At 43.8% G+C, this 23491-nt stretch overlaps 1 protein-coding gene across 5 annotated transcripts in view; it reads left to right on the forward strand.

The window, feature by feature from the left end:
- The window catches only part of ARHGEF3 (Rho guanine nucleotide exchange factor 3), a 349457-nt gene that overhangs the window by 117750 nt on the left and 208216 nt on the right, over positions 1-23491 (forward strand). The gene's annotated exons all lie outside the window — the stretch shown is intronic.

Here is a 23491-nt window from a genome sequence, read left to right on the forward strand (position 1 = left end):
TAATAATAATAATAATAGCCACAGTGTATGGAGGTCCTACTGTGTGCTAAAGTGAATTCTAGCACTAACCTCAGGAGCAAAACTTGCATCTGTAGAGAATGCTCTGAGCTCTTTTTCACCTCCAGGTCTTTGCACATGTTCCTTCTGCCTAGAGCACTCTCTTTGCCCAGCACCACACTCCTACACACGCTGCTCTTGGCCCACCCACTTCACCCAGTGGGTGTCAGCCTTGACATCACCTCCTCTTGGAAGAAGCCCTCATGACCACCCCCTGAATCTGAGTTCCTGAATATCCTATGTACCCTTGCAGTTTCTTACTATTGTGCTTAGTTAGTCCTTACTGAACTTTAAGATTGGAAGGCTCAGGCATGAATAGTGTAGCAACCTTGTCTTTCTCTCTTGTCCACTACTGTATCTCTGGGCCTAGCACAGTGCCTAGCACATGTATGCTTAATTAATTTGTTAGATGAATGAATGGAATGAATGAATACCTTTCTCGCATCCATCTGATACCAAATACTTTTCTTGCATCCATCCACATGTTATCTTTAGATTGCGTTTCAAGTTCAGGTCTTTAGTCTTTTTAATACTGTTCTGACTGGTTCTATTCACACTTTAAAATCTCGTATAGGTCTCAGTCATTTTCTCCAAGTGTCTTATTAAACATAAATATAGATCATGGAACTATTTTAGCTCAAGTTACAGTATGCTTTTTATTGAGTACAAAGAGAAACGTGTTGACTTCTGAAATAGATGTGCATGTCTTACTGAATGCAAGTCATGCACTTCCTAAGTCATTTATGGTTTTGTGGGTAGGATCTCCATTTCTCAAAGTGTATCCAGTTGTGTGATCATAACCATCAAGTAAAAAAAGGCTTGTGTGGTCAGATCTATTTGGGACATACTGAGCGTATTAAACTAAATATGCTCGCTACTGCAGGGCTTCTTAGAGCCTTTGATGTGTTGATGTACGTGGAGACTCCATAAGGAGAATTGGTGGAGTTTGTAGCATTTCCCGAAGTCATTGATCATGAAATCCCTTGTTGACCAAGTAGATTGTATACACTTTGGAATAGCTGACATTAACAGTCAATTTTGAACTATAGAGAAATTAGATCTCTTGTGAGCAAGTTAGCCTTTTTGAAGGCCTTTGTTTTCAGTGCTTGCCCTATCCATCCTCCCTTCAGTATTGCTCCCCTTCTGCTCCAACAATGGTCATTAGCCAAGGCCTATGGGTACATGCGGAGTGACCAACCATCCAAGTTTGCCCGGGGACTGTCCTGGGTTGAGCACTGAAAGTCCTGCACATCAGGAAATTCCCTGGAACCAGGCTAACTGAGACAATTGATTACCCCACCTATGGCTACGAGACCTCTTCAACTGTTTTCCCTTGAAAAATGTTCTGTGAATTTTTTAGCACAACTCTAGTTTATAGAACTTGTTATTCAAAGGAACCTGTTAGATACATACTTGGTTTAAGTGACCCTCTGTTTGCCCCATCCTTGCCAAATCTCTCTAACACAACAGTCACATTAATTTGCTGGGCACTGTGGCACACACCTGCAATCTTAGGGACTCAGCAAGATTAGGCAGCAGGATTGCTTGAGCCCAGGAGTCTGAGTCTTATCTGGGCAACATAGCAAGACTCTGTCTCAATAAATAAATAAAATAAAAGTAATAATTCACTGCAGAAAACAAACAAACAAAAAAACACCAACCCTGCCCCTGGCTAATTGCAACCAAGTAAGTTTCAGAATTCAATGCAATGTTGACTTCAGGTTCAGCCCTCAAATTCTTAGCTAGCTCACAAGATTTTCCCAAGCAGAAAAAGTTGTCAGTTGGGTGATCAGGCCATTTGTGATGTTTATCTTGATCTCCTGTCCTTGCCTTGATTTCTTCTGGGCCCTGAGGCTTATTGGTAAAATTAGACAAACTGACATCAAGATATAGCAGAGGGAGACAGTTCAGGGCCTGGCCAAAGGCCAGATTCCTCCTTGGCCAAAACTGATCTCTCTTTGCCTCAGAGTGTAATCCACAGTGACATGGTCAGGGATTGGGGAAGGGAACCCAACCAAGTGGAAACACCCTCACTCCCAGCCGGGACACACTTTGTAATAGTTATTATGGCAGTTAAAATTGAAGAACGAGAAGGATGCAGAATGTCAGGATGAAGACGTGTGAGGCATCATCTAGCTGACACATCTTCTGTAATGAAATCTGACTCCCAGATCTGTTAGGCCAGGATGTGCATGCTGTTCTAGGGCAGGGTATGCTTTTTGTGAACACTCTGCTTTCTTCTTTATTTAGAAAGGAAGGTTTCAGAATCTCCATGCTAGCAAATTTTCCACATTTATATATGTGTCGGAGAAAGCCATTGTATTATAAGCATTTGCAATTTCATTCCTCTTTAGCTTGCAAAGAAAAGGGATCCAGGCCGGGCGCACTGGCTCATGCCTGTATTCCCAGCACTTTGGGAGGCCGAGGCAGGAGAATCACTTGAGCCCAGGAGTTCAAGACCAGCCTAGGCAACAAAGCACAACCCTGTCTCTGAAAACAGAAACAAACCCCGAAATTAGCTGGGCATGATGACCTGTTCCTGTAGTCCAAGCTGCGAGGGAAGCTGAGGTGGGAGGACCACTTGAGCCCAGGAGTTTAAGCCTGCAGGGAGCGATGGTTGCACCTCTGCACTCCAGCTTGGGCAACAAAGAGAGACCTTGTCTCAAGAAAAAAAAGAAAAGAAAAAAAAAAGGAAAAGGATCCAGTGTTTTTTCACCAGTGTCCTAGGCACTTGTGAATTTAAGGGAATGGGGTGGGGGACGAGGTGATGGTGAGAAATGGTTTGGAAAAGGCAAGAGAAGAAGGAATCACATTGCTCTCAAGGAGAGGTACAGTGGGAGAAGCTGGTAGGCAAGATCTGGGTGGCTGAGGGGCAGACTTTTTGGGAGAAGAGAGAGAGATTTCAAAATAACTTTAAAGAAAGTCTTGCTGAGTGAGTTGTATTGCACCCCCATCTTTGTCTTCCCTGGAAACATTCCCTGCAGACCTCCATTAGTCCTCAGACATTAGGAGTTGCATTAGGAGTTGCATTTGTGTTTTTCCGTTTTTTTTGCTGGAGTGTTTGGCTGTAGAGAGGCTCAGAAAAGGCTATTGACACTCATATTATACATCCCCTCTCCTTACCAAGTGGTTTAGCCCTTTCCCGGATTGTCATCTTCATTAATTGCAGAGTGCATTCTGCCCTTCAGTTCCCATGCTTGTCTAAGGAGACAGAGGCCCTGGGTGTTACCAACCCTCCAGGACTTCCCCACCCTCCTGAGCAAGGTGTGGCACTGTGCCCACCACTTACCAGACCCACAGGTGCTGCAGATGCATTCACCAAGAGAAGCAGAGAGGATGGTTTGGGCTGGAGTGGACATGGAAGGAACAGTAAGAGAAAACCATCACAGAATGGGAGGAATGAGAAGGCTGAGAGAGGAGGAACCCTGGGGGGTGTCTTGCTGTGAGGCAGCTTCTCCAGCAGGTACTCACTGCACATCTGCTCCCATCTGGCTGGGGCAGTGCTGAGCTCAGAGTCCAGAATTTCCACCCTTCCTTGTGAAAATATTTGCTGCAGCTCCTCCTGTTGGGGTGGGGTGGAGGCACTGAGGCTCAAGGAAGACACACACCCTAGAGCTGTGAAAGTCTCCGCAACACAGCTCTTGCCATTGCCTGTAAGTTAACTAGGAAATGCTTAACCAAGACCTGCTGTGAGCAAGGCATTGTTTTAGGTGCCAGAACTGAGGTTTTAATTAAATACGGACCAAATTTCAGAGCCTTTTTTGTCTGTCTCCTTCTCCGGTGCCTGGTCTTTACTTTTGTCTAGTCCATTTGAGAAGATTTTCTAGACTCTGGGGCTTAGAAGTAGCTTTGGACATTGTAGCCCTAACCTTTTAATATTTAGATGAAGAAAACGAGACCTTGTATATTAGTCAGGACTCTGGGTTATACGTGATAGAAACTCAGTTAAAACTAGCTCAAGTATAAAGGGAATTGGTTGCTCATGTGACTGAGGGAAACTGAGGTGGGTGAGCTTCAGGCACAGCTGTTTCCAGGTGTATTCCTTTTCTTAGCTTTGCCACACTCTTGGTTTGTCTTCTCCTACTGCAGATGGATGTTTTTGAAGGAACAGGGTGACCATAAATGGCCAATTTCCAGAGGCAAGACAGATTTGCTTCCAGGATCCACATATGAAATCCCAGTGTAGGACTCTGATTATCTGGGCTTGGGTCACATAGCTATGCCTTCGCCAATCGCTATGGTCAAGAAGATGGGGTACTATGATTAGACAGGTCTTGGTCACGTGCCTCCCTCTATAGTCAGGGAGCCAGGTGGACAGGACTCTGTAACTGGTAGCTTCACTGGAGCCACTTGAGGTGGGGAAGGGGCAGCTGCTCAAAGAAAAAGTTTGGTGTTGTTACCAAAAGGAAGTCTGGTTCCTGGACAGCCCGAAAATAATGGAGCCCGCTCCTAAGGGTCACTCACAGTAGAGAGATCAGGACTAGAATCTTGCCTTTTGACAAGAGGTCCTGAACCTTCTCCACACTGCCTTGACCCATTCCATTCTCTGTGTATAGAAGGAAGTTGCCAAAACCTCATTGTAGCCAAATGTTTCTTGAAGGTCAGATGGAGAGTTGCTCTGAAATTCACCACTCAGTAAAGTGACAGTGTCTCTAATGCTCGCAACACACCAGGCCAGGTCAGTATGTATCGTGGCTTTACCATCTCTACACTGCAAAAGTAGCCAGCAAGCCTTTCACTTCTCTTGCAGCCTCAGTTTGTGCATTTACTTTTGTTGACTGAACGTCAGCCCCAGGCCAGGCTGTGGCAGTCCTGCATGGTAGATGGTATCTATTCCCAGTCCAAAGATGGGGAAACTGAGCCCCACCCCTGCTATTTGCCCAAAGTACAGGTGTAGTAATTGGCAGAGTCAGCATTTGAATGCAGGACTTTTTGTTCCCAGGCCATTAGAGTGTATTACCTCTTTAAAACAAGGCTGATAACACATACCTTGTCCCCAAAGGAGGTTAGACGTGAAGAACTTTTTAAAAGATCTTTTTAAACTTTTCATCACCCAGAATCCGTTTTGATTTCCTTCTACTCTCTTTGACTTTATTTTAAACCTTTTAATCTTCCCTACTAGATGTATGAAAAAATGATTTGTTACCCCAATTTTGTAATGGTAATTACTAAAACAATAGCAATAACTTCATTTATCCCAGGTATCTAACCCCTGGCATTCACTTACATTTTACCAGGCACTGTGTTGGGCACTTTGTGCATATATTACTTCTCAGAAAAATCTTAAGAGGTGGGTATAGTTTCAGCCTCATCTTCATTTTATAAATGAGAAAATACAGTACCTTAATATTCTATTGCTGAGTAACAAATTATTATGAATTTAGCAGCTTAAACAGCAGTCGTTCATTAGCTTGGAGTTCTGTGGATTAGAAGTTAGGACATGGTGTAAGTGAGTTATCTGCCCAAGATCTCGTGAGACTGAAATCAAGCTGTCAGTCAGGGCTAGAGTTTCATCTGAGGCCTGGGGTCTTCTTCCAAGTTCATTTGGGCTGTTGAAAGAATTCAGTTCCTTGTGGTTGTCAGGAGGTTCTCATTTCCTTGCTGGCTGTCAGCTTGGGGTCGCTGTCAGAGAGCTTGCCATGTCGTCTTCAATGTCAGCAATGGAGAATCTCCCTCACACCACATCCGTTCATGCTTCAGATCTCTCTGACTTGAGGAAGAGCCAAATTCCTTTTAAGGGCTCATCAGACTAAATTAGGCCCACTCCGATAATCTCTCTCTTTATGATCGAAAACCCAATGATTAGTTACCCAATCATGGGGGTGATATCCCATGACATTTCTAGGCTCTGTTTGCACCCAAGGGGAGAGGATTATACAAGGTGTATACACTAGAGGATGGGAATCTTGGGGACCATCTTAGAATTTAGCCTACCACACAGAGGTTTAGAGAAGGGAATAACTTGCCCAGAGTCACACCACAGGTAAGTGGTGAAGCTAGGATTTGAACCTGACCTCACCTCATTCCAAGGCACATGTTCTTGGCCAGCATCTGTTTGGAACTTTTCTTTAGTATGAAATTATTTTCCCAGTGCATATAAAAGTTATGTTTACACTATACTGTAGTCTATTAAGTGTGTAATAGCATTATGTCTAAATATATATATACCTTAATTTAAAAATACTTCAATGTAAAAAATGCTAATGATCATCTGTGCTTCAGCGAGTTGTAATCATATTGCTAGAGAAGAGTCTTGCCTCAATGATGATGGCTGCTGATGAATCAGGGTGGTGGTTACTGAAGGCTGGGGTGGCTGTGGCAATTTCTTTCTTTCTTTTTTTCTTTTTTTTTAATTATACTTTAAGTTTTAGGGTACATGTGCACAACGTGCAGGTTAGTTACATATGTGTACATGTGCCATGTTGCTGTGCTGCACCCATTAACTCGTCATTTAACATTAGGTATATCTCCTAATGCTATCCCTCCCCACTACCCCCACCCCACAACAGGCCCCGGTGTGTGATGTTCCCCTTCCTGTGTCCATGTGTTCTCATTGTTCAATTCCCACCTATGAGTGAGAACATGCGGTGTTTGGTTTTTTGTCCTTGTGATAGTTTGCTGAGAATGATGGTTTTCAGCTTCATCCATGTCCCTACAAAGGACATGAGCTCATCATTTTTTATGGCTGCATAGTATTCCGTGGTATATATGTGCAACATTTTCTTAATCCAGTCTATCGTTGTCAGACATTTGGCTTGGTTCCAAGTCTTTGCTATTGTGAATAGTGCCGCAATAAACATATGTGTGCATGTGTCTTTATAGCAGCATGATTTATAATCCTTTGGGTATATATCCAGTAATGGGATGGCTGGGTCAAATGGTATTTCTAGTTCTAGATCCCTGAGGAATTGCCACACTGACTTCCTCAATGGTTGAACAAGTTTACAGTCCCACCAACAGTGTAAAAGTGTTCCTATTTCTCCACATTCTCTCCAGCACCTGTTGTTTCCTGACTTTTTAATGATCACCATTCTAACTGGTGTGAGATGGTATCTCATTGTGGTTTTGATTTGCATTTCTCTGATGGCCAGTGATGATGAGCATTTTTTTCATGTGTCTTTTGGCTGCATAAATGTCTTCTTTTGAGAAGTGTCTGTTCATATCCTTTGCCCACTTTTTGATGGGGTTGTTTGTTTTTTTCTTGTAAATTTGTTTGAGTTCATTGTAGATTCTGGATATTAGCCCCTTGTCAGATAAGTAGATTGCAAAAATTTTCTGCCATTCTGTAGGTTGCCTGTTCACTCTGATGGTAGTTTCTTTTTTTTCTTTTTGAGACGGAGTCTCGCTCTGTCGCCCAGGCTGGAGTGCAGTGGCGCAATCTCGGCTCACTGCAAGCTCCGCCTCCCGGGTTCACGCCATTCTCCTGCCTCAGCCTCTCCAAGTAGCTGGGACTACAGGCGCCCGCCACCACGCCCGGCTAATTTTTTTTTTTGTATTTTTAGTAGAGATGGGGTTTCACCGTGGTCTCGATGTCCTGACCTCGTGATCCGCCCGCCTCGGCCTCCCAAAGTGCTGGGATTACAAGCGTGAGCCACTGCGCCCAGCCAGCGGTAGTTTCTTTTGCTGTGCAGAAGCTCTTTAGTTTAATTAGATCGCATTTGTCAATTTTGGCTTTTGTTGCCATTGCTTTTGGTGTTTTAGACATGAAGTCCTTGCCTGTGCCTATGTCCTGAATGGTATTGCCTAGGTTTTCTTCTAGAGTTTTTATAGTTTTAGGTCTAACATTTAAGTCTTTAATCAATCTTGAATTAATTTTGGTATAATGTGTAAGGAAGGGATCCAGTTTCAGCTTTCTACATATGGCTAGCCAGTTTTCCCAGCACCATTTATTAAATAGGGAATCCTTTCCCCATTGCTTGTTTTTGTCAGGTTTGTCAAAGATCAGATGGTTGTAGATATGTGGCATTATTTCTGAGGGCTCTGTTCTGTTCCATTGGTCTATACCTCTGTTTTGGTACCAGTACCATGCTGTTTTGGTACCAGTACCATGCTGTTTTGGTTACTGTAGCCTTGTAGTATAGTTTGAAGTCAGGTAGTGTGATGCCTCCAGCTTTGTTCTTTTGGCTTAGTATTGACTTGGCAATGTGGGCTCTTTTTTGTTTCCATATGAACTTTAAAGTAGTTTTTTCAAATTCTGTGAAGAAAGTCATTGGTAGCTTGATGGTGATGGCATCGAATCTATAAATTACCTTGGGCAGTATGGCCATTTTCACGATATTGATTCTTCCTACCCATGAGCATGGAATGTTCTTCCATTTGTTTGTATCCTCTTTTATTTCATTGAGCAGTGGTTTGTAGTTCTCCTTGAAGAGAAGGAGACTTGTAAGTTGGATTCCTAGGTATTTTATTCTCTTTGAAGCAGTTGTGAATGGGAGTTCACTCATGATTTGGCTCTCTGTCTATTATTGGTGTATAAGAATGCTTGTGATTTTTGCGCATTGATTTTGTATCCTGAGACTTTGCTGAAGTTGCCTATCAGCTTAAGGAGATTTTGGGCTGAGACGATGGGGTTTTCTAGATATACAATCATGTCATCTGCAAATAGGGACAATTTGACTTCCTCTTTTCCTAATTGAATACCCTTTATTTCCTTCTCCTGCCTGATTGCCCTGGCCAGAACTTCCAACACTACGTTGAATAGGAGTGGTGAGAGAGGGCATCCCTGTCTTGTGCCAGTTTTCAAAGGGAATGCTTCCAGTTTTTGCCCATTCAGTATGATATTGGCTGTGGGTTTGTCATAGATAGCTCTTATTATTTTGAGATACATCCCATCAATACCTGATTTCTTGAGAGTTTTTAGCATGAAGGGTTGTTGAATTTTGTGAAAGGCCTTTTCTGCATCTGTTGAGATAATCATATGGTTTTTGTCGTTGGTTCTGTTTATATGCTGGATTACATTTATTGATTTGCGTATGTTGAACCAGCCTTGCATCCCAGGGATGAAGCCCACTTGATCAAGATGGATAAGCTTTTTGATGTGCTGCTGGATTCAGTTTGCCAGTATTTTATTGAGGATTTTTGCATCGATGTTCATCAGGGATATTGGTCTAAAATTCTCTTTTTTTATTGTGTCTCTGCTAGGCTTTGGTATCAGGATGATGCTGGCCTCATAAAATGAGTTAGGGAGGATTCCCTCTTTTTCTATTGATTGGAATAGTTTCAGAAGGAATGGTACCAGCTCCTCCTTGTACCTCTGGTAGAATTCGGCTGTGAATCCATCTGGTCCTGGACTTTTTTTGGTTGGTAAGCTATTAATTATTGCCTCAATTTCCGAGCCTGTTATTGGTCTATTCAGAGATTCAACTTCTTCCTGGTTTGGTCTTGGGAGGGTGTATGTGTCGAGGAATTTATCCATTTCTTCTAGATTTTCTAGTTTATTTGCGTAGAGGTGTTTATAGTAGTCTCTGATGGTAGTTTGTATTTCTGTGGGATCGGTGGTGATATCCCCATTATCATTTTTTATTGCGTCTATTTGATTCTTCTCTCTTTTCTTCATTAGTCTTGCTAGCGGTCTATCAATTTTGTTGATCTTTTCAAAAAACCACCTCCTGGATTCACTGATTTTTTGGAGGGTTTTTTGTGTCTCTATTTCCTTCATTTCTGCTCTGATCTTAGTTATTTCTTGCCTTCTGCTAGCTTTTGAATGTGTTTGCTCTTGCTTCTCTAGTTCTTTTAATTGCGATGTTAGGGTGTCAATTTTAGATCTTTCCTGTTTTGTGGGCATTTAGTGCTATAAATTTCCCTCTACACACTGCTTTGAATGTGTCCCAGAGATTCTGGTATGTTGTGTCTTTGTTCTCATTGGTTTCAAAGAACATCTTTATTTCTGCCTTCATTTTGTTATGTACCCAGTAGTCATTTCATGAGCAGGTTGTTCAGTTTCCATGTAGTTGAGCGGTTTTGAGTGAGTTTCTTAATCCTGAGTTCTAGTTTGATTGCACTGTGGTCTGAGAGACAGTTATAATTTCTGTTCTTTTACATTTACTGAGGAGTGCTTTACTTCCAACTATGTGGTCAATTTTGGAATAAGTGCGGTGTGGTGCTGAGAAGAATGTATATTCTGTTGATTTGGGGTGGAGAGTTCTGTAGATGTCTATTAGGTCTGCTTGGTGCAGAGCTGAGTTCAATTCCTGGATATCCTTGTTAACTTTCTGTCTCGTTGATCTGTCTAATGTTGACAGTGGAGTGTTAAAGTCTCCCATTATTATTGTGTGGGAGTCTTAAGTCTCTTTGTAGGTCTCTAAGGACTTGCTTTATGAATCTGGGTACTCCTGTATTGGGTGCATATATATTTAGGATAGTTAGCTCTTCTTGTTGAATTGATCCCTTTGCCATTATGTAATGGCCTTGTCTCTTTTGATCTTTGTTGGTTTAAAGTCTGTTTTATCAGAGACTAGGATTGCAACCCCTGCCTTTTTTTGTTTTCCATTTGCTTGGTAGATCTTCCTCCATCCCTTTATTTTGAGCCTATGTGTGTCTCTGCACGTGAGATGGGTTTCCTGAATATAGCACACTGATGGGTCTTGACTCTTTATCCAGTTTGCCAGTCTGTGTCTTTTAATTGGAGCATTTAGCCCATTTACATTTAAGGTTAATATTGTTATATGTGAATTTGATCCTGTCATTATGATGTTAGCTGGTTATTTTGCTCGTTAGTTGATGCAGTTTCTTCCTAGCCTCGATGGTCTTTACAATTTGGCATGTTTTTGCAGTGGCTGATACTGGTTGTTCCTTTCCATGTTTAGTGCTTCCTTCAGGAGCTCTTTTAGGGCAGGCCTGGTGGTGACAAAATCTCTCAGCATTTGCTTGTCTGTAAAGGATTTTATTTCTCCTTCACTTCTGAAGCTTAGTTTGGCTGGATATGAAATTCTAGGTTGAAAATTCTTTTCTTTGAGAATGTTGAATATTGGCCCCCACTCTCTTCTGGCTTGTAGAGTTTCTGGCAAGAGATCAGCTGTTAGTCTGATGGGCTTCCCTTTGTGGGTAACCCGACCTTTCTCCCTGGCTGCCGTTAACATTTTTTCCTTCATTTCAACTTTGGTGAATCTGACAATTATGTGTCTTGGAGTTGCTCTTCTCGAGGAGTATCTTTGTGGCGTTCTCTGTATTTCCTGAATTTGAATGTTGGCCTGCCTTGCTAGATTGGGGAAGTTCTCCTGGATAATATCCTGCAGAGTGTTTTCCAACTTGGTTCCATTCTCCCCGTCACCTTCAGGTACACCAACCAGACATAGAATTGGTCTTTTCACATAGTCCCATATTTCTTGGAGGCTTTGTTCATTTCTTTTTGTTCTTTTTTCTCTAAACTTCTCTTCTCGCTTCATTTCATTGATTTGATCTTCCGTCACTGATACCCTTTCTTCCAGCTGATCGAATCGGCTACTGAGTCTAGTGCATTTGTAACGTAGTTCTCGTGCCTTTGTTTTCAGCTCCATTAGGTCCTTTAAGGACTTCTTTGCATTGGTTATTCCAGTTAGCCAGTCATCTAATTTTTTTTCAAGGTTTTTAACTTCTTTGCCGTGGGTTCGAACTTCCTCCTTTAGCTCGGAGTAGTTTGATCGTCTGAAGCCTTCTTTTCTCAACTCGTCAAAGTCATTCTCTGTCCAGCTTTGTTCTGTTGCTGGTGAGGAGCTGTGTTCCTTTGGAGTGTGTCCGGATTTGGTGGGTTCTTGGTCTCACTGACTTCAAGAATGAAGCTGGGGACCCTCGCGGTGAGTGTTACAGATCTTAAGGTGGCGCGTCTGGAGTTCGTTCCTTCTGATGTTCGGATGTGTGCGGAGTTTCTTCCTTCTGGTGGGTTTGTGGTCTTGCTGGCTCAGGAGTGAAGCTGCAGACCTTCGTGGTGAGTGTTACAGCTCTTAAGGCGGCACGTCTGGAGTTGTTCGTTCCTCCCGGTGGGCTCGTGGTCTCGCTGGCTTCAGGAGTGAAGCTGCAGACTTTCGCGGTGAGTGTTACAGCTCATAAAAGCAGTGTGGACCCAAAGAGTGAGCAGTAGCAAGATTTATTGCAAAGAGCGAAAGAACAAAGCTTCCACAGTGTGGAAGGGGACCTGAGTGGGTTGCTGCTGCTGGCTCGGGCAGCCTGCTTTTATTCTCTTATCTGGCCCTACCCACATCCTGCTGATTGGTAGAGCCGAGTGGTCTGTTTTGACAGGGCGCTGATTGGTGCATTTACAATCCCTGAGCTAGACACAAAGGTTCTCCACGTCCCCACCAGAGTAGCTAGATACAGAGTGTCGATTGGTGCCTTCTCAAACCCTGAGCTAGACACAGGGTGCTGATTGGTGTGTTTACAAACCTTGAGCTAGATACAGAGTGCTGATTGGTGTATTTACAATTCCTGAGCTAGACATAAAGGTTCTCCAAGGCCCCACCAGAGTAGCTAGATACAGAGTGTCAATTGGTGCATTCACAAACCCTGAGTTAGACACAGGGTGCTGACTGGTGTGTTTACAATCTCTGAGCTAGACATAAAGGTTCTCCACGTCCCCACTAGATTAGCTAGATACAGAGTGTCGATTGGTGTATTCACAAACCCTGAGCTAGACACAGGGTGCTGATTGGTGTATTTACAATCCCTGAGCTAGACATAAAGGTTCTCCACATCCCCACGAGACTCAGGATCCCAGCTGGCTTCGCCCAGTGGATCCCGCACCAGGGCTGCAGGTGGAGCTGCCTGCCAGTCCTGCGCCATGCACCCGCACTCCTCAGCCCTTGGGCGGTCTATGGGACTAGGCATCGTGGAGCATTGGGCGGCGCTCATTGGGGAGGCTCGGGCCACACAGGACCCCATGTAGGGGGTGGGAGGCTCAGGCATGGCGGGCTGCAGGTCCTGAGCCCTGCCCCGTGGGAAGGCAGCTAAGGCCCAGTGAGAAATTGAGCACAGCGCCAGTGGGCTGGCACTGCTGGGGGACCCAGTACACCCTCCGCAGCTGCTGGCTCGGGTGCTAAGCCCCTCCTTGCCCAGGGCCGGCAGGGCCGGCTGGCTGCTCCGAGTGCCGGGCCCGCGAAGCCCACGCCCACCCGGAACTCCAGCTGGCCCGCAAGTGCCGTGCACAGCCCCAGTTCCCGCTTGCACCTCTCCCTCCACACCTCCCTGCAAGCTGAGGGAGCGGGCTCCAGTCTTGGCCAGCCCAGAAAGGGCCTCCCACAGTGCAGCAGTGGGCTGAAGGGCTCCTCAAGTGCCACCAAAGTGGGAGCCCAGGCAGAGGAGGTGCCAAGAGCAAGCAAGGGCTGTGAGGACTGCGAGCACGCTGTCACCTCTCAGGAGGAGGAGAGGCGCTGTGATTTTTAGAGTTTCCAGTTTTTCTGCTCTGTTTTTTCCCCATCTTTGTGGTTTTATCTACCTTTGGTCTTTGATGATGGTGACGTACAGATGGGGTTTTGGTTGGATGTCTTTTCTGTTTGTTAGTTTTGCTTCTAACAGTCAGGACCCTCAGCTGCAGATCTGCTGGAGTTTGCTGGAGGTCCACTCCAGACCCTGTTTGCTTGGGTATCAGCAGCAGAGGCTGCAGACCAGCAGATATTGTTGAGCAGCAAATGTTGCTGCCTGATCGTTCCTCTGGAAGTTTTGTCTCAGAGGAGTACCCGGCTGTGTGAGGTGTCAGTCTGCCCCTACTGGGGGGTGCCTCCCAGTTAGGCTACTCGGGGGTTAGGGACCCATTTGAGGAGGCAGTCTGTCCGTTCTCAGATCTCCAGCTGCGTGCTGGGAGAACCACTACTCTCTTCAAAGCTGTCAGACAGAGACATTTAAGTCTGCAGAGGATTCTGCTGCCTTTTGTTTGGCTATGCCCTGCCCCTAGAGGTGGAGTCTACAGAGGCAGGCAGGCCTCCTTGAGCTGCAGTGGGCTCCACCCAGTTCGAGCTTCCCGTCTCTTTGTTTTACCTACTCAAGCCTCGGCAATGGCGGGCGCCCCTCCCCCAGCCTCGCTGCCGCCTTGCAGTTTGATCTCAGACTGCTGTGCTAGCGATGAGTGAGGCTCCGTGGGCGTAGGACCCTCCAAGCCAGGTGCGGGATATAATCTCCTGGTGTGCCGTTTGCTAAGACTGTTGGAAAAGCGCAGTATTAGGGTGGGAATGATCCAATTTTCCAGGTGCCGTCTGTCACCCCTTTCTTTGACTAGGAAAGGGAATTCCCTGACCCCTTGCACTTCCCGGGTGAGGCAATGCCTCGCCCTGCTTCGGCTCACGCTTGGTGCACTGCACCCACTGTCCTGCACCCACTTTCCAACACTCCCCAGTGAGATGAACCTGGTACCTCAGTTGGAAATGCAGAAATCACCCATCTTCTGTGTCACTCATGCTGGGAGCTGTAGACTGGAGCTCTTCCTATTCAGCCATCTTGGCTCCACCCCGGCAATTTCTTAAAATAAGATAACAATGACATTTGCTGCATTGATTGACTCTTTCCTTTCATGAAAGATTTCCTATAGAATATGATACATTTAACCCATAGGAGAACTTCCAAAATTGCAGTCAGTTCTCTCAAATCCTGCTGCTTGCTTTATCAATTCAGTTTATGGAATATCCTAAATCCTTTGTTATCATTTCAAGAATGTTCACAGCATCTTTGCCACAAGTAGATCCTATCTCAAGTAACTACTTTTTGGCTGAGCATGGTGGCTCACATCTGTAATTCCAGCACTTTGGGAGGCTGAGGTGGATCACTTGAGGTCAGGAGTTCAAGGCCAGCCTGGCCAACATGGTGAAACCCTGTCTCTATTAAAAATACAAAAAGTAGCTGGACATGGTGGCGCAGGCGCCTGTCATCCCAGCTACTTGGGAGGCTGAGGCAGGAGAATTGCTTGTACCTGGGAGGCAGAGGTTGCAGTGTGCTGAGATAGCACCACTGCATTCCAGCCTGAGCGAAAAAGTAAGACTGTCTCACAAAAAAAAAAAAAGAAACCACTTTCTTTGCTCATCCATAAGAAGCGACTCCTCATCCGTTCAAGCTTTATCATGAGATTGCAGCAATTCACTCACATTTTCAGGCTCTACTTCTAATTCTAGTTCTCTTGCCATTTTCACCACATCTGCAGTGACTTCCAACATGGAAGTCTTAAACCCCTCAATGTCATCTATGAAGGTTGGAATCAGCTTCTTCCAAAGTCCTATTAATGTTGGAATTTTGACCTCTGCCCATGAATCATGAGTGTTCTTAATGGCATCTAGAATGGTGAATCCTTTACAGAAGATTTTCAATTTATTTTGCCCACAGCCTCCAGAGGAAACACTGTCTATGGCAGCTATGGCCTTAAGAGATGTCTTTGTTTTGTTTTGTTTTTGTTTTTGTTTTTTGTTTTGAGACGCAGTCTCGCTCTGTCATCCATGCTGGAGTGCAGTGGAGTGATCTCGGCTCCCTGCAACCTCCACCTTTTGGGTTCAAGCAATTCTGTCTCAGCCGCCCGAGTAGCTGGGATGATAGGCGCCCGCCATCACGCCTGGCTAATTTTAGTATTTTTAGTAGAGATGGGGTTTCACCATGTGGCCAGGCTGGTCTCGAACTTCTGACCTCAAGTGATCCACCTGCCTCAGCCTTCCAAAGAGGTTTTTTTTTTTTTTTTTGAGTCAGAGTCTCTCTCTGTCGCCCAGGCTGGAGTGCGGTAGCACAATCCTGGCTCACTGCACCTCTGCCTTCCCGGTTCAAGTGATTCTCCTGCCTCAGCCTCCCGAGTAGCTGGAATTACAGGCACCCACCACCGCACTTGGCTAATGTTTGTATTTTTAGTAGAGATGGGGTTTTACCATGTTGGTGAAGCTAGTCTTGAACTCCTGACCTCAATAGATTCGCCTGCCTTGTACTCCCAAAGTGCTGGGATTACAGTCGTGAACCACCGTGCCTGACCTAAAGAGATGTATTTTTTAAATAACAAGCTTGAAAGTCAAAATGACTCCTCTATCCATGGGCTGCAGAATTGATGTTGAATTAGCAGGCATGAAAAAAGCATTAATCTCCTTGTAGAGCTTTATCAAAGCTCTTGGGTGACCAGATGCATTGTCAGTGAGCAGTAATATTTTAAAAGGTATCTTCTTTTCTGAGCAGTAAGTCTCAAGAGTGGGCTTAAAATATTCAGTAAATCATCCTGCAAACAGATGTGCTGCCATCCAGGCTTTGTTGTTCCCTTTATAGAGCACAGGCAAAGTAGATTTAGCATCATTCTTAAGAGCCCTGGGATTTTCAGAATAGTCAATGAGCATTGGCTTCAACTTAAAGTCACCAACTGCCTTAGCTCCTAATAAGAAAGTCATTCTGTCCTTTGAAGCTTTGAAGCCAAGCATTGACTTCTCTCTAGCTAGGAAAGCTCTAGCTGGCATCTTCTTCCAAGATAAGGCTTTTTCATCTACATTGAAAATCTGTTGTTTAGTGTCACCTCCTTTGTCGATTATCACAGCCAGATCTTCTGGGTAGCTTGCTGCAGCTTCTACATCAGGACTTGCTGCTTCATCCTGCACTTTTATGAAGACAGCTTCCTTCCTTAAACCTCATGAACTAACCAACCTCTGTTAGCTTCAAACTTTTCTTCTGCAGCTTCCTCTCACCTTCATAGAATTGAAGAGAGTTAGGGCCTTGCTCTAGATTGGGCTTTGGCTTAGAGGAATGTTGTGGCTGGTTTGATCTTTTATCCACACCACTCAAACTTTCTCCCTATTAGCAATAAAGCTGTTTTGCTTTCTTATCTTTTTATGTGTTCACTGGAGTAGCACTTTCAATTTCCTTCAAGAACTTTTCCTTTGCATTTACAACTTGGCTGTTGGGTACAATAGGCCTAACTTTCAGCCTGCCTCAACTTTGGACACGCCTTCCTCACTAAGCTTAATCATTTCTAGCTTTTGACTTAAAGTGAGAGGTAGGCAACTCTTCCTTTCACTTTAAAACTTAGAGACCATTCTAGGGTTATTGAATGGCCTAATTTCAATATTAGTGTGTCTCAGGGAATAGGGAGGCCTGAGGAGAGGGAGAGAGATGGGATGGTTGGTTGATAGAGCAGTCAGAACACATGCATTTATTGATTAAGCTCACCATCTTATATGAGGATGGTTCGTGGCACCCCAAAACAATTATAATAGTAACATCAAAGATGACTGATCAGAGATCACCGTAACAGATATGATAATAATGAAAAAGTTTGAACTGTTGAATTTTGAGTGAACAAAATGTGATGCAGAGATGCAAATTGAGCACATACTGTTGGAAAAAATGGCACTGATAGACTTGCTCAATGCAGGTATACCACAAACCTTCAGTTTGTGGTACCTGCAAAGTGCAATAAAATGAGAGATCCCTATAATAAAAACAATAGCAATAATAATGTCTTTCATTTATTAGCCTCTGGAATGTGCTATCTACTGCTCCTAGTACTTTGCAAGTAATCACATTCCCCTACAGCACTGTTTAGTCAATATTATTATTATCCTCAGTTTTCAAATGGGAAAACTTCTACCAGAATCATCCTCAAAGACCTACAGCAATTAAGTAGTGGATGTAGCTTTTGAACCCAGTCAGTCTGGTTTCAGAGCCTGTGTTCTCAACAATGTGATGATTATAACAAGTGCAATTGATGCAGAGGCATATAATGTAAAGCATATATTTATAGGATTTAAACCATAACTAAAGAAAAGCACATTAAAACCATAAAACTAAAGTGATCCCTTCTTATGGGGAAAAAATATATTAATATATACATAGAAAAAAGTATCGTCACTGTTGAACAACAATACGGAGTAGACGAAGTCCCAGGGAACTGTTGTTGTGTTAGTTACATATTTTTTATGAAGTCTGAATTTTTTAAAGAGAGTGTGTATTGCCTTTATAATTAGCAAAACAATAAACTTAGAATAATTAAAAAAGAACTCCTTCCACAGTCACAATCTTCCACAAGCAACAGGAGGATTACATTAAAAGTTTCAAGTCTTAGAACACATCGGGGTGTTTCATTGAACATGTGCTGTGGGCCGGGCATCGTGGCTCATGCCTGTAATCCCAGTACTTTGGGAGGCCGAGGCAGATGGATCACTGGAGGTCAGGAGTTTGAGACAAGCCTGGCCAACATGGCAAAACCCTGTCTCTACTAAAAATACAAAAATTAGCCAGATGTGTTGGCACACTCCTGGGACCCCAGCTACTTGGGAGCCTGAGGCAAGAGAATTGCTTGAACCCAGGAGGCGGAGGTTGCAGTGAGCCGAGATCATGCCACTGCACTCCAGCCTATGCGATAGAGTGAGACTCTGCCTCAAAAACAGAACATGTGCTGTGGCTAAGCCTCTGGGGACTGATGAAATCTGGGTGCACAAAAGGGGCTGGCACATGCTGTGCTGTGCTCTGCAGTGCTTCAAGATGTTTGCCCCCACCTTCTGTCCCAGTCCTCCCCACCTCCCTGAGAGTCAGTCTAGAGGCTACTTCCATGCGCCCTTGGGGTTAGCAGTTTTATTGGTCAGCCCAGAGTCTGAGTTTGGTGGACAGTGCTTGGCAGCCATAACAAATGCTTAGATGGTGAAAAGGTATATGCTTTGGGGTCAGAATGCCAGATTGGGGGCTTTAGACACATTTCAGAGCATCAGATCTCTTATCTGCAAAGTAAGTATGGACAATAATGCCATTTTCTGAAAACCAGAGACTTAGTAATTATGTGTGTAAAGTGACCTGAAGAATGTCTCTCATGTAGGTAAGCACAGAAAATATTAGCTGTATATAACTAGGGTTCCTTTATTCCTGAGATGACTGTTTTCTAAAGATAAGTATTTAACAGATGCTTTTTTTTTTTAATGTGAGCTGCCCCCTCATAAAGGCAAAACCGACCATACCTGGGTTTCCACTTAGTCCTGCTTGTCTCATTTCCCTTCAGGCAGTAGAGAATCCAGGCTGTATAGATCCTGACACCTGTGAGGGAAAGCTCACGTCATCTTCAACCTGCTGACACCAAAAATATGCCAGGAACATTGGAGCTCATTCTTAGATTCAAAGCCGTTTCTTTTTCTGGCCATATGTGAGGTCTGTGGGAGTTAACAGTAGGCTTGTGTGCCAGTTGAGCAGATTTGCATTTTTGAGTTTCTAGATGCCTGTTTATTTTATATAGTTATCGTTTTGATTAGTCCTTGCTTAGTCCCTTTTTAGTTCCAGAGTTATGCAGGGTAAAATATGCTTTTACTTTGGCCTTCTGGATTAATTAGGAAATCCTAGTTGCAAGTGACAGGAACTCAACTCAAATTAGCTTAAGCAAGGAGAGTTTTTAAAGATACAGGGGTATGGGAAGTATTTCGTGGAATGCAATGGAGGCTCAGAAGTACCTGGAACGAGGCATTGGAAGCCCATGAGGATTCCTGACTCCTCTCTGCTGTTAGCACATTTGCTTGGCCAACTGACTTTTTCCATTTCTCAATACAGTTGAAATGCAGCCATCTACAGAGAGACAGCCTTCTCTCTCTCAAAGCCAGAATTACTAGGGAGGGATTCTGATTGGTCCAGCTTGGATCAAGTGGATACTCTTGGACCAATCAGCAGTGGCCAGGGAGTGGGATTATGCTGTACCACCATGGTGACTCCTATGGTAACCATAGTAACAGTGGGAGCGAAGGGGCAGTTTCTAGAAGGAGGAGGCGGCACTGGAGCAGAGACAAATAATTCTTGCCTACAAAATTCTTCCCACATCTCTCCTCCTATCATAAAAGGTAATCATCCTGATTCCATTTTTTTCCTGTCTCACTCCATGTGGGCAAAACTCCTAACTCCTCTTCTTTCATCTTTGGTTAGAAGCAGTCAATTTAGTTATTGACTTTTTTTTAACCTGGACAGTCTCTTCTGGGAGCAAGAACAGCCTGTTTGGCAAGCTATTCAGCAAGACATAAAACATAACAGTCCTCGGGATGAATCAAAATAATAGCAGGTCCTAGAAAATTGTGTTCTGAAATGGCTTAAGGCCATTTCTAGACTGTTGGGAAGTATTGGAGTTCAGTCAGGGGTTTTAAACAGAAGGTGGTCCAAGAATCAGTCTCAGTATTGTTTTGTGGTTGGTCGTATTGATGACTGTTCATGGAAATTTTTATTTTTAATTTTAATCAAATGTAGCCTTTATTACACACAAAAAAATGCCATGGTAATGATCTTGCTACTTCCAAAAGAGCCTTATGTATTTGAAAGAATGAGAGGAGATGGTGGTGTCGAGAACTGAGGGAACATACCTATTTAGAAAATCCTCCTTTTCTGAAGCCGAAACTTCCCTTTCTTTCCTCCATGTTAGGTTTATTTTCTCTTTCTGCCTGTGTCTGAAGCTGGGAATGGGAATTGAAGCCTCTTGCATGGAGGTTGGTAAAAGTCCTGTTATTGGATTTTCTTCTCTGTCATCAACTTCTTCCTCTTCGCAGTGAGTGTGGCCCACTGAATAGACTGGACGAGATTGGATTGTGGCTCTAATACCACCCCCCTTTAAATGCCCAAATCATACTGCCCGTTAAATCAATTGAAAGACACAGCTAGAAGCAAGGGGGAAAAGATGGGATCCATTAACACACTTCACAGAGAGTGCAGGCAGGATGGAAGGACCACACTACCTGAGTCCTGGGCTTCGCAATGTCCATATGTCCTATCTCTCTGTACAGTGTCAGCTTTCACCACTGATGATGCAGCTACAAGGACTGGAGTTGAACTTCAAGCAAGAGACTCACAGACAAAGGCGTCCTGGGCCAGTGGCACACACTAGCTTTATCAAAGCGACTCAGGGACAAGTACGCCTGGTCTGTACTGCAGTTTGCCAATTAGCTGGATGAACAGCTGGCTAATTTCTGTTTTATCTCTTGGGCAGAAGATACATGAGGCTAGAACAGGTATCTTCAATGGGGAGCCGAGCTAAGGCCTCATGTATGTTACGTGCTCATGTGTTATTAGTGTCTCTGTATATTTAGTGCCTTGTAAGTCTTACGCATATTTAGTGTAACCAGATGCCTCATGAATATTAGGAATCTTTTGCTCCTTCCATCCCTTCTTGTCTATGTTAGGTGCACACATTTGACTTACTAACCACTTAATTATAAGTAACATCACTTAAAATACATTCTATTATCGAAGATGAATAAGTCTTACAAACTTATTCTTCCTCCGTAATTGAAATTGGTAGTCTCTAAAAACTAATAATCATTAATCTTGATTGCATGGGGCCCATTTTAAAATGGGCTGCCCTGGCCAGGCGCGGTGGCTCACGCTTGTAATCCCAGCACTTTGGGAGGCCGAGGCGGGCGGATCACAAGGTCAGGAGATCGAGACCACGGTGAAACCACGTCTGTACTAAAAATACAAAAAATTAGCCGGGCGTGGTGGCGGGCGCCTGTAGTCCCAGCTACTCGGAGAGGCTGAGGCAGGAGAATGGCGTGAACCCGGGAGGCGGAGCTTGCAGTGAGCCGAGATTGCGCCACTGCACTCCAGCCTGGGCAACAGAGCGAGACTCCGTCTCAAAATAAATAAATAAATAAATAAAAATAAAAAAATAAATAAAAAAATAAAATGTGCTGCCCTATATAAGTGTGATGATTAAAATTCTTTTCTTCCTTGATTTTTGGGCCTCCTGCATTTGTCATTCTCCACTCAGGCTCTCTCTGCCATCCAACCCTGGAAATCTCAATGAACACAACTCCAGGACCAGTTTTTTGTGCATGACTGTTACTGCCAACTCCCACGTGGTACTGGAAATAAAACCAGAGGGATTAGATGCTGTAGCAGCAGCAAGGACCACCAACGCCTGACCCCTTGGTTAACACACGTTCAGGGAAGAGGAGACATTCTGTACAGCAGAATACTGCCACATGATGTGTTTTTGTACCTCAGGGCTGATTTGATCTAACATTTCATTTAGAGAAAAGGGGGAATGAGACTGATTACTTTTTTATGGACAGATGAAAATTTGTGTTAAGTGTAAAGCTCTGACTTCAGGGAAGTGCATTTAATTTATGCAGGTTGAACTAAACCACTTCATTAAAAAGAGGATGGGGAGAAAACTTATGACTCAGCACAAGTTAGATGGGTGACTCTGTCATTTCCTCTGTCTATCCTATTGGGGTGATGGTGATTCTAGATGTTAACATGGGCCTTTTGTGCAGCCTACCCCGTAAAAACAAACAACAGCTTCCTCTGGGGCTAAACTGAAGATGTATATACAATACTTGTTCTAGCAGGGAGGAGGCATTATTGAGTGTGGTCTATTGGGAGAAGGGATGTCTGCCTTCACGTGGTATCTCCTACGTGGTTTCCATGATTCTTATTTATTGTGTGCTATTTTCCAACTTTTATTATGAAAAATTTCAAACATATGGAAAAGTTAAAAGATAAGTGCAGCGATCACTCACCATCTAGAATTAACAGTTCCTAACGTTTGCTTTATGTATTTGTCTCTAGTTGTTGATACAGTTTGGCTTTATTTTACTAAACCATTCCAAAGTAACACAATTACAGATACTATGATTCTTCACGTCTAAATATTTCAGTATATGTGTCCTAATTATAAGGACATTTTCCTACATTATCATAGCATCATCATCAAACCTAAGTTATCAATAATTCTCCAACATTCTAATATTCCATCTATATTCATATTTTCTCAGTTGTCTTTTATAACTGGTTTCCCCCAAATCATTCAAGGATCATGCACTGCATCTAGCTGGATTTCTTTTTTGTTTGTTTTTCTCCAGTCAAGGACCATGATTTCATTTTTTATGTTTCTTAAGGCTTTTTGATTCTCAGATACTCCCCTCATCCCTCCAATTTTTGAAAAGACCAATTTGTCTTTTGAAACTTTGGAGGCCGGGCACAGTGGCTCATGCCTGTAATCCCAGCACTTTGGGAGGTCAAGGCGGATGGATTGCTTGAGCTTAGGAGTTCAAGACCAGCCTGGGCAACATGGCGAAACCTATCTGTACAAAAAATACAAAAATTAGCCAGGCATGGTGGTGCATGCCTGTAGTCTCAGCTACTTGGGCAGCTGAGGTGGGAGGATCACTTGAGCTCTGGAGTTGGAGGCTGCAGTGAGCTGTGATTATGCCACTGCAGTCCAGCCTGGGCAATGGAGTGAGACGCTGTCTCAAAAAAAACCACGGAACTTTGGAATGTGTCTCACAGTTGGGTTTATCTGACTGCTTCCCTATGATGTCATTTAACTTGTTCCTCAGCTCTATATATTTCTTGTAATCTGGTAATTTGGATCTGAAGACTTAATTTGTTTTAGGTTAAACACTTTTGGGCAGGAAAACATCCTAAGGGATGCCGGTTACTTGCATCTCATTAAGAGGCACACAGTTGGGTTGTTACTAGTGATGCTAATTTGCTATGCAGGGTAGACGCTGATGAGAGCTCAGACCCTGAGTGGGGAGTATCTCTGCTGTCATTTCTTGGTGGA

The sequence above is a fragment of the Hylobates moloch genome, unplaced genomic scaffold (assembly GCF_009828535.3).
Source record: "Hylobates moloch isolate HMO894 unplaced genomic scaffold, HMol_V3 SCAFFOLD_5, whole genome shotgun sequence".
Classification (NCBI taxonomy): Eukaryota; Metazoa; Chordata; class Mammalia; order Primates; family Hylobatidae; genus Hylobates; species Hylobates moloch.